This window comes from Piliocolobus tephrosceles, chromosome 8 (assembly GCF_002776525.5).
Source record: "Piliocolobus tephrosceles isolate RC106 chromosome 8, ASM277652v3, whole genome shotgun sequence".
NCBI lineage: Eukaryota > Metazoa > Chordata > Mammalia > Primates > Cercopithecidae > Piliocolobus > Piliocolobus tephrosceles.
This window is the reverse complement of record NC_045441.1, coordinates 20,796,120-20,808,740: the sequence shown is the minus strand read 5'-3', so window position 1 is coordinate 20,808,740 and position 12,621 is coordinate 20,796,120.

Below are 12,621 nucleotides of genomic sequence, written 5' to 3'. Positions count from 1 at the left end.
ATTTTCAACAGAAAATGGGATATGGAGAAACAGGCATTTCTCACAAAATGGCCAATAGGTATATAAAAAAGATTCAAAAGCACTAGATATCAAGGAAATGTCATGAAAACAATGATATTTTCTGTATAAAGCCAGCAAAGATGACAAATGGAAGGGGGAAGCTGGAGCTCTGTCCCTCGTGGTGGGAGTATTAACTGAGCCACTTTTCCTGGAGGATAAAATTTGAAAATTTCTATTAAAGACCCTAAAAATTATTACCCTCTAGAAATTCTACTTCTATGAATTCAGTCCAAAAATGCTTGCTTGAGTCCATTAAAATGTATATATAAGAAAAATCACCTCTGTGGTGGCAATGATTAACTTAATATACATCCAGCTATTAAAAATGATGATGCCAGGATATATTTACTGCCACAGAAATATGCCCAAAATTTAGTAAGTGACAAAAGACTATCTATTATGATACTACTTTTTTAAATGTTTACATGCATAAAAAAGTATAAAAAGCAACAAACCAGAATGTTTTGAGTGGCAAATTAAAGATTTTTCTTAATATTTGTCATCCAAATTATTACAAAAAGAATGTGATTTCCTTTATAATCAGGGAGAAGTGTTATTTTCATTTATTTATATTTAAAATTCTTTTCTTTTTCTTATATTTTCTCCCATAGGTATCCCATGTAGGCCCCATCCCTGCCTCTTGAGGGAAACAAGCCCATTTTTGGGAAGTGCACTACATAAAGCTGCCCCATCTTCCTTTTATTTTAAGAGCTCTGAAGACATTTTTATTTCAAATTGTTTTATTGTTCTCACAGTATTTTTTTAATACATGAAATTGAGGAAAAGACAAAGGAAAGACTGACTCCTTACCCTACTGGGGCTACTCTTCCAATTTTTGCTGCTATTGTTATGTATTAATATTCACTGGACACTAAAAAGATGGGCAGCTCCTTAGATCCTTTTTCTTATCTCTTTCTCATAATCCTACTTCATTCCTTCATTCACTTATTTTTAAAAGGGTCATGTGTATAAATACATAGTCCAGAAAATTTTAAAATCTAACTATAAAAGTATGTGGCAAAATCCCATTCACAGTCTTATTCTCCTTCCACAGCCAAACGCTTTTAATTGGTTTCTTATATATCTTTTCAGAATTTATCTTTGCAAATACACATGTATATTCTTACTCTACTCTTCTCTTTCAACACAAAAAGTAGCATACCATCCATACAATACCATTTCCTCTTCTTTTTAAAACACACACACAATATATCCGAGTTCTTCTACATGAGTACAGAGGTCTTTCTCATTCTTTTTTCAACTGCACAGTATGCATCATTTGGATGTACCACAGTTTACTTAACCACTTCCCTGTTGGCAGACACTGATACCATCCCTATCTTACTAAAATCATCCCTATCATACTATTACAAACAGAAATGCCAAGCATAACCACCTACACACACCAAGTTCATTTCTGAATCTGCCTTTGATGAAGCCTCTGTTTGAATCACCACAAGGTCATGAGGCTGAAAAGTTAGCCCCTTTTTTAGTTTTCATCATGTACAGCAGTATGTAGCAAAAGAATCCCTCGGGCAAAGCAAACATACTCTTTGGGGTACATTCATAACAATAAATGGATAAATGGAACACAAAGGAGAACCATTTCTATTTAACCATGAATACATATGTATACAATACATGCATATGCATAGAAAGTACAAAATAAATAAATCCATCAAAGCATTAAGCATTGTCTCAGTATGGTAGATCTATGGAGTACTTTGCAGACCGCCCTCCTTGCCTATCAATTCTTTCTAATTTCACAACAGTAAATACATACTACTTCTGCAATATAAAATTTCAAAAAATGTTAAATTAAGCTGCATATATTCCTTCAGTCTGTCCTATATTTGTATGGTACTCCAGAGTGCTCAAATAACACTTTACTAAAAAATATTTATTTATTTTTCAAATATAGAAATGGCAGGGTCTTGCTCTGTTGACCAGGCTGGTCTTGAACTCCTAGATCCTCCTGGATCCTCCCACTTCACCTTCCAAAGTGCTGGTATTATAAGTGTGAGCCATCAAGCCTGGCCGGCTTCATTTCTGAAATCTTTCCTCAGCACTCCATATATTATGAATAATTCCTTTCTTCTTCTTTAGATAGCATTTTAGTCATATCTCTATTACCTCACTTGTCATATGATAATCAGTTGCTCACCCATCTATCTCCCTTGATTGCTCATGAGCTACTTGAGAAGAGTCTGATTTTCAGCACCTTGAACAATGTGTGACACATACATGCTTTATATGCAGACAAGGAAATGATTTCACTACAGTGTAATTATTCCCAGAATTCAATACCTGTATTTCTAAATTGTTCTAGATACTCTGCCAACAACCTGAGAATGTTATGTCTTTTCCCTAAAACTTCCATCCATTACTGAGTGTCTACGGTCATAGTTAACGCAATTGCGACGTGATTTCTTGCCGAGCCCATTCATAGTTTTTTTTATGGGATTTTTAATTTTAAGTTTTGATTTTGATTGTTTCCTTTTTGTTTTCTTCATCTAGCAGTGTTTGGTAAACTTCAACATCTCCATATCCGTGTGTCTTTGCACCTGCTGGTCTCTGCTTGGAATATTGTCTCAAGGTTTTATTCACCTGGAAAAAATTTCTACTCACTCTTAAAGAATCAGCTTAAATAGGCCGGGCATGCTAGCTCATGCCTGTAATCCCAGCACTTTGGGAGGCCAAGGAAGGTGGATCACCTGAGATCAGTAGTTCAAGACTAGCCTTCCCAACATGGTGAAACCCCATTTCTGCTAAAAATACAAAAAGTAGCTTGGCCTGGTGGCAGATGCCTGTAATCTCAGCTACTTGAGAGGCTGAGGCAGGAGAATTGCTTGAACCTGGGAGGCGGAGGTTGCAGTGAGCTGAGATCGTGCCATTGCACTCCATCTTCGGTGACAGAGTGAGACTTCATCTCCAACAAAAACCAAAACAAACAAACAAAAAAACAACAAAAAACTTAAATAATACCATCTCTGAGAGGCCTTTATATCTTCCTATTCTTTCAGGAAGAGTTGAAAATTCCTCAACTTTTGAAACATTTGTGCCTTTATTACTATGTATCAGGCACTGAACTGAATGCCTAGGATAGAAAGATGAAACTGTAGACCCTGCCCTCATGGAGCCCATGATTTAGTATGGAAAACAGCCATATGAACAAATAACCACACTATAGGTCTTCAGAACTCAAATCCAATCCTAAATACTGCTAAATTAATGTTCTGTGAGGTTTTGAAAGTACTAGGGTCAGAGACAATATGGCTGCTTGGATGACTTTCCACCCAAGTTCACATTCGGCCCTCACCACCAAAGGTGGTATGTGTGTGCCTCTTCCTTGCAACACACCAGGGCCTAACACATCGTATCACCACTTCTGAAATTAGAAAACAGGCTCAGAAGTACAAAAGCTTGACCAAAGTAACTCAGCTGGTAGGTAGCAGAACCAGGTCAGTATGATTCTTCTTCAATATCCTGCCAGTAACATGGGCAAGTGGCCTCAAAATCAACAAAAGACAAGTAGAGGTTGACATGCATCAATGGAGAGAGGCTCAAAAGAGTTTATACACAAGAATAGAACAGAAATGTTCTGGAAGTATGTCTGGGGATGTGAAGTAGGAGGTGGCACACCAGGTTTCACCTTGGTCAAGTGAATCTATAATTCCAAACTGGGCCTCACCCCCTGAGCTCCAGACTTAGCTAACTGTCTTTCTTACTCTAATATAAAATCCACATGGCAGGACCCTAAACTCTAATTTGTTCATCACAGATTAAAGCAGAGGCCAGCTTATAGTAAGTATTTAATAAAGACATGAATGAATAAATAAACTATCAAAGAAGCTAAAGAAACATTCCACACTCTTGAGGGAAGGGATTACCATGAAACAGGTCCTAGCAGTCACTTACAAATACAGTTGACCCTCATTATTTGTGAATCCCATATTTGCAAATTTGCTTACTTGCTAGTAATCCCCAAATTAATACTTGTGGAGCTTTCAAAGTGGCTCCTGGATAGATACACAATATTGAAAACTCTGTCACTCCTTGCACACGTCCCAAGCTAAGGTCAAATAAGGTGACCTCGGTCTTGTTTCAGCTCTCATACAAAGACGACTTGAGGACAGAGACAGTAGAGGACCTGAGGACAGAGACAGTAGATGACAGTGCAGGGTAGTGCAAGAAGCTGTGGCTCTGGGGTTTGGTAAAGCCTCCCCTTTCTTCCGTTAGGAAGCTTTCCCACTCCTCTGCCTGCTTTTGCATCTCTTCCAAAATACAAGCGATGGCGTGTGACTCCCTTGTTAGAGCAGGCTCTCAATAAATAGGCTTTGCTTGATTTCATTTGGTTCATCTTCATTTATTTCCACAATAGAAAAAGTACCTTTAAACTGGATGCCAGATATGGTTCCCCGAATCAAAGGAGGAAAAACGTCAAATACTTGGTGAAGATTCTCTGATGGGCATAACTAAGTTTAGCCTTGCTTTGGGTTTTTCGAATTTGGCTCTCTTCGATTCCATGGGCCATGTGAGGGAAGCATACAGCCCTCCCTGACAGGCAGGCCTTCTCCTGGCCTCCGTCCCTATACCGTGAACAGCCCGTAGTGGAGCCCAGCAACGTGCAGGAATCCTTTTCCCAGAGCGGGACTTTAGTTTAGAATGTCACCGAGGAGCTCCAACAGAGTTCCAGGGTGGGCACAGACACCTCAGGGTGGGGCCCTTCTAGCTCTCTCACACAGGGCAAAGCGAAGTCACAGCCCTTCCTTTTGCAGACAGTCTCCCAGTCCCACGAGGATAATCCTTGTGCAGAAGCCCACACATAGAGCTCACATGCACAAACAATGCTCTGGGATGGTGCAGCGGGAACCTGTGTCAAGGAAGAGGAACATTTTCCTAAAGCAGCATAATTGGAAATAAGGTTCCTTTGCCATAAAATACTCACTTTTCCCACATGATTGGAAGAATCACCCTCTTCCCTGTACCTCATCATGCAGAATTTTACTTACACTTTCCTCCACTTCCTGACCCTGTCTGGGGTCTTCCTGTTTGCCATTTTGGAGTCTTCGTCAGCACCCTCCAAACCACCTAATCCTCACCCTGTGCCTTGCTGACCACACAGAGAATGAGAAGGAGCTTGGAAAGCTGGTTTTCATTTGCAGTTCATATTCTTAAACACAGCTGTGTTTTCTCACAAGTCCAGATTAAGAAGAAAGTGACACTGTGAAGATTTGCTTTCCCCTTATTCAGAGCAAACCCTAAGGGGTAGAGGTGAAGACAGTGGGGGTGGGGAGAGCTTTTCTACTCAAACTTGTGTAGGAAATATGATTTGAATATTGCTTGAATATTTACATATTTAAATATTGCTGCTTTAAAATTTTGACCTGTCTTTTCCTTTTGTTTTGTTTTGTTTTGTTTTCTTTTCTTTTCTTTTCTTTTCTTTTCTTTTCTTTTCTTTTCTTTTCTTTTCTTTCTTGTCACCCAGGCTGGAGTGCATTGGTGGGATCTCAGGCTCATTGCAACCTCCACCTCCCGGGTTCAAGCAATTCTCCTGCCTCAGCCTCCTGAGTAGCTAGGATTACAGGCATGTGCCACCACGCGAGGCTAATTTTTGTATTTTTATTAGAAACGGGGTTTCACCATGTTGGCCAGGCCAGTCTCGAACTCCTGACCTCAGGTGATCCACCCACCTCAGTCTCCCAAAGTGCTGGGATTACAGGCATGAGCCACCGCTCCTAGCCCCCTTTTTTCTTTAGATAGGGTCTTGCTCTGTCACCCAGGCTAGAGGGCAGTGATGCAATCATGGCTTGCTTCAGCCTTAACTTCCCAGTCTCAAATGATTCTTCTGCCTCAGCCCCCTGAATAGCTGGGACTACAAGTGAGTACCATCACACCTGGCTAATTTTTTTTTTTTTTTTTTTTTTTTTTGTGATAGAGATGGGATCTCACTATGTTGCCCAGGTTAGTCTCATACTCCTGGGCTCAAGTGATCCACCTGTTTTGGCCTCCCAAAGTGCTGTGATTACAGATGTGAGCCACCACGCTTGGCTACAATTTAGTTTAATTGGGATAAAATACACATAAAATTTACCATTGTAACCATTCTTTTTTTAAAATTTTTTTTTGAGATGGAGTCTCGCTCTGTCACCCAAACTGGAGTGCAGTGGCCGGCTCTCAGCTCACTGCAAGCTCTGCCTTTTGGGTTCACACCATTCTCCTGCCTCAGCCTCCCGAGTAGCTGGGACTATAGGCACCCGCCACCTCGCCCGGCTAGTTTTTTGTATTTTTTGGTAGAGACGGGGTTTCACCGGGTTAGCCAGGATGGTCTCGATCTCCTGACCTTGTGATCCGCCCATCTTGGCCTCCCAAAGTGCTGAGATTACAGGCTTGAGCCACCATGCCCAGCCGTAACCATTCTTAAGTGTACAAGTCAGTAGTGTTCAGCACATTCACTTTGCTGTACAATGTGGCGACCGCCATCCCTCTCCAGGACTCTTTCATCTTAACAAATCTGAAGCTCCTATCCATTAAACAACAACTCTCCCTGCCTCTCTCCCCATAGCCCTTGGCAATCACCATTATGCTTCCTGTCTCTATGAATTTGATTACTATAGACATCTCATATAAGAGAAATCATATAGTATTTGTCTTTTTGTGACTGGCTTATTTCACTTAGCATCATGTCAACGTTCCTTCATGATATAGCATGTAGTATGTGTCACAGTTCTTCTTCTTCTTCTTCTTCTTCTTCTTCTTCTTCTTCTTCTTCTTCTTCCTCTTCCTCTTCCTCTTCCTCTTCCTCTTCCTCTTTTTTTTTGAGACAGAGTCTCACTCTGTCGTCCAGGCTGGAGTGCAGTGGCATGATCTCTGCTCACTGCAACCTCCGCCACCCGGGTTCAAGCCATTCTCCTGCCTCAGCCTCCCAAGTAGACTATAGGCGCACATCACCACACCCAACTAATTTTTGTATTTTTATTAGAGATGGGGTTTCATCATGTTGGCCAGTCTGGTCTCGAGCTCCTGATCCACCTGCCTTGGCCTCCCAAACTGCTGAGATTACAGACGTGAGCCACTTCACCCAGCCCAGAGTTTTCTTCTTTTTTAAGGCTGAATAACATGCTGCTGTATGTACATGACACGTTTTGCTTATCCATTCATCCATGGTGGACACTGGGTTTCTTCCACCTCTTGGCTGTTGTGAACAATGCTGCTATCAAATAGAGGTGTTCTTTTCTTTTATTTCCTTGTTCTTGACCCTCCTCTGGATGGAGCTTTTGACAGTACCTCAGGTAGTGTTGCTAGGGTAAAAATAATCAATTTTCAGCTTTTAAATGTAATTATATTATTTTACTTCTGAAATACACCTTGAAAACTAAAAGGAAGGTTTGAGGAGAATAGAGCCCGAGTTTTTGCTAAGACAATTATTAGGAAAAAGCTGAGTGTTGGGAGAAACTGAGGCAGGGCTTGCATGTCTGACATGTCCTCTAGAATGTATCTAGGCTTGCTGGCTCTTTGCTTCTAGCCTTCCTAGGCTCCTACTCCTATTATCTCAAGTAGCAGAACATGTTCCATATAAATGCTAAAACATCACAGCTGTAAATCATGTGCTTAATGCAACGTGTCCTTTCCACCTCCACATTCTCACCACCTGTTTCTTTGTTGGATTACCGATAAATAGCTTGGGGTCCCAGAACTCAGGGCCTTTGCAGCCTCCACGATGGTGATGGCCTCTGGTGTCCCACCTTTCTCTCTCAAACTGTCTATTTCTTAATCCTTTGACTCTGCTGGACTTTGTCACCCCCACGACCTGGTGTTGGGTCTGATCACCCCAACATTTCTGGCTGCTGAGTGTGGGGCGACAAACATCCCGATGAAGGAATGCTAGAGCATGTGAAAATGGAGGACACATCGTCAAAGGATACCCAAGGACATCTAAAAGAATTTCAGTGGGAAAACTGGGTGCCTGGAAGAACCAGGGTAACAATGGGACAAAGTGAAAGTAGCCATTATGCTTATTTAAATGTCTTAAGACACTTATTACAAAAAGGGGAAGTGAAAGTTAGTACTCAGAATTTGTTATCACTCACTGTTTAGTGCAGTAAAGCAGTTTTGCCATGGTTCCCAGAACAAGGGACTATGGAGTTGGAGGAATGGGAAAGAATTGGCAGAGATTTTAAAGAAGTGTATAAAGATGGACTAAAAATTCCAGTCTCCATTTGGTCAATGTGGACGCTAATAAAAGCAACTCTTGAGCCATTTCAAATAGATGATGAGGTAGATTCAGATGAGGAAGAGGAGGACGAGTGTAAAGAACTAAATTCAGATTGTGAATGGGAGGAACAGGAAATGGAGGAAATTAAAGAAAAGAAAGGGAAAATGAAAAAAATATGTTTTACTAGCCCATCGGCTCCACCTGCTGAATTAAGTGAATGGCCACCTCCTCTCTCTTCCCTTAATGGGCAAGAAAATGAATTAGCTCCAAAACTTTCCACTCCTATAGTTGTAACATTGAAACCTGGAGCAATTGGTAGCACTAAGACCCAGTGGAATCTGAGGCTTGTTTATTCAGAGAGCGCCTCAATAAACCAAAGCATATCTGGCACAGCCAGTGCCTTTACAAATGGCAACAATTGTCTGCCGCCATGGTGAGCAGTGCTGCTGTGGACCTTTGCAGCACAGTTTCCATTTCCCTGCTTCCTGGGGAGCTGCCAGAGGGGTCCTCATGGGAGTTGGGGGACCCTTGCCCTCAGGAACAGTCAGTCTATTACTTGAAAGATCTAGAGAGGTTCCAAGATGACTGAATAGGAACAGCTCCAGTCTCTAGCTCCCAGCGTGAGTGATGCAGAAGACGGGTGATTTCTGCATTTCCAACTGAGGTACTGGGTTCATCTCACTGGGGCTTGTCGGACAGTGGGTGCAGCCCATGGAGCAGAGTGGGGCATCGCCTCACCTGAGAAGCACAAGGGGTTGGGGAATTCCCTTTCCTAGCCAAGGGAAGCCATAACAGACGGTACCTGGAAAATCAGGACACTCCCTAATACTGCACTTTTCCAATGGTCTTAGCAAATGACACACCAGAAGATTGTATCTCACACCTGGCTAGGAGGGTCCCATGCCCACAGAGACTCACTCACTGCTAGAGCAGCAGTCTGTGATCCAACTGCAAGGCAGCAGCGAGGTGGGGGAAGGGGCGTCCACCATTGCTGAGGCTTGAGTAGGTAAACGAAGTGGCTGGGAAGCTCGAACTGGGTGAAGCCCACTGCAGCTCAAGGAGGCCTGCCTGCCTCTGTAGACTCCAGCTCTGGGGGAGGGCATAGCTGAACAAAAGGCAGCAGAAACTTCTGAAGACTTAAACATCCCTGTCTGACAGCTTTGAAGTGAGTAGTGGTTCTCCCAACACAGAGTTTGAGATCTGAGAATAGACAGACTGACTCCTCAAGTGGGTCTCTGACCCCCAAGGGGACACCTCCCAGTAGGGGCCGACTGACACCTCATATAGCTGGGTGCCCCTCTGAGATGAAGCTTCCAGAGGAAAGATCAGGCAGCAACATTTTCTGTTCTGCAATATTTGCTGTTCTGCAGCCTCCGCTGGTGATACTCAGGCAAACAGGGTCTGGAGTGGACTTGAGCAAACTCCAACAGACCTGCAGCTGAGGGTCCTGACTGTTAGAAGGAAAACTAACAAACAGAAAGGACACTGACACCAAAACCCCATCTGTACGTCACCATCACCAAAGATCAAAAGGAGATAAAACCACAAAAATAGGGAGAAACCAGAGCAGAAAAGCTGAAAATTCTAAAAATCAGAGTGCCTCTTCTCCTCCAAAGGAACGCAGCTCCTCATCAGCAATGGAACAAACCTGGATGGAGAATGACTTTGATGAGTTGAGAGAAGGCGGCTTCAGATGATCAGTAATAACAAACTTCTCTGAGCTATAGGAGGATGTTCAAACCCATCGCAAGAAGCTAAAAACCTTGAAAAAAGATTAGACGAATGGCTAACTAGAATAAACAGTTTGGAGAAGACCTTAAATGACCTGATGGAGCTGAAAACCACGGCACAAGAACTACGTCATGCATGCACAAGCTTCAGTAGCTGATTCAATCAAGTGGAAGAAAGGGTATCAGTGATTGAAGATCAAATGAATAAAATGAAGCAAGAAAAGAAGTTTAGAGAAAAAAGAATAAAAAGAAATGAACAAAGCCTCCAAGAAATATGAGACTATGTGAAAAGACCAAATCTACTTCTGATTGTTGTACCTGAAAGTAACGGGGAGAATGGAACCGAGTTGGAAAACACTGTTCAGGATATTATCCAGGAGAACTTCCCCAACCTAGCAAGGCAGGCCAATGTTCAAATTCAGGAAATACAGAGAACACCACAAAGATACTCCTTGAGAAGAGCAACTCTAAGACGCATAATTGTCAGACTCACCAAAGTTGAAATGAAGGAAAAAAGTTAAGGGCAGCCAGAGAGAAAGCTCGTGTTACCCACAAAGGGAAGCCCATCAGACTAACAGCAGATCTCTCAGCAGAAACTCTCCAAGCCAGAAGAGAGTGGGGACCAATATTCAACATTCTTAAAGGAAAGAATTTTTAACCAGAATTTCATATCCAGTCAAACTAAGCTTCATAAGTGAAGGATAAATAAAATCCTTTACAGACAAACAAATGCTGAGAGATTTTGTCACCACCAGGCCTGCTTTACAAGAGCTCCTGAAAGAAGCACTAAACATGGAAAGGAAAAACTGGTACCAGCCACTGCAAAAACATGCCAAATTGTAAAGACCATCGATGCTAGGAAGAAACTGCATCAACTAATGAGCAAAATAACCAGCTAACCTCATAATCACAGGATCAAATTCACACATAACAATATTAACCTTGGCCGGGCGCGGTGGCTCAAGCCTGTAATCCCAGCACTTTGGGAGGCCGAGACGGGCGGACCACGAGGTCAGGAGATCGAGACCATCCTGGCTAACACGGTGAAACCCCGTCTCTACTAAAAAATACAAAAAACTAGCTGGGCGAGGTGGCGGGCGCCTGTAGTCCCAGCTACCCGGGAGGCTGAGGCAGGAGAATGGCGTAAACCCGGGAGACGGAGCCTGCAGTGAGCTGAGATCCGGCCACTGCACTCCACCCTGGGCGACAGAGCATGACTCTGTCTCAAAAAAAAAAAAAAAAACAATATTAACCTTAAATGTAAATGGACTAAATGCTCCAATTAAAAGACACAGACTGGCAAACTGGATAAAGAGTCAAGACCCATCAGTGCGCTGTATTTGGGAAACCCCATCTCATGTGCAGAGACACACATAGACTCAAAATAAAGGGCAGGAGAAAGATCTACCAAGCAAATGGAAAACCAAAAAAGCAGGGGTTGCAATCCTAGTCTCTGAAAAAACAGACTTTAAACCAACAAAGATCAAAAGAGACAAAGAAGGCCATTACATAATGGTAAAGGGATTACAAAATGGTAAATTCAACCAGAAGAACTAACTATCCTAAATATATATGCACCCAATACAGGGGCACCCAGATTCATAAAGCAAGCCCTTAGAAACCTACAAAGAGACTTAGACTCCCACACAATAATAACGGGAGACATTAACACCCCACTGTCAATATTAGATCAACGAGACAGAAAGTTAACAAGGATACCCAGGAATTGAACTCAGCTCTTCACCAAGCAGACCTAATAGACATCTACAGAACTCTCCAACTAAAATTGACAGAATGTACCTTCTTCTCAGCACCACATCGCACTTACTCCAAAATTGACCAAATAGTTGGAAGTAAAGCACTCCTTAGCAAATGCAAAAGAACAGAAATTCTAACTGTCTTTCAGACCAGTGCAATCAAACTAGAACTCAGGATTAAGAAACTCACTCAAAACCGCTCAACTACATGGAAATTGAACAAACTGCTCCTGAATGACTACTGGGTACGTAACAAAATGAAGGCAGAAATAAAGATGTCCTTTGAAACCAATGAGAACAAAGATACAACATACCAGAATCTCTGGGACACATTTAAAGCAGTGTGTAGAGGGAAATTCATAGTATTAAATGCCCACAAGAGAAAGCAGGAAACTGACATCCTAACATCACAATTAAAAGAACCAGAGAAGCAAGAGCAAACACATTCAAAAGCTAGCAGAAGGCAACAAATAGTTAACTAAGATCAGAGCAGAACTGAAGGAGACAGAGACACAAAAAACCCTTCAAAGAAATCAATGAATCCAGGAGCTGGTTTTTTGAAAAGATCAACAAAATTGATAGACTGCTAGCAAGACTAATAAACAAGAAGAGAGAAGAATCAAATAGATGCATTAAAAATAATAAAGGGGATATCACCACTGATCCCACAGAAATACAAACTACCATCAGAGAATACTATAAACACCTCTACGCAAATAAACTAGAAAATCTAGAAGAAATGGATAAATTCCTGGACACACACACCCTGCCAAAACTAAACCAGGAAGTTGAATCCCTGAATAGACCAATAACAGGCTCTGAAATTGAGGCAATAATTAATAGCCTACCAAAAAAAAAA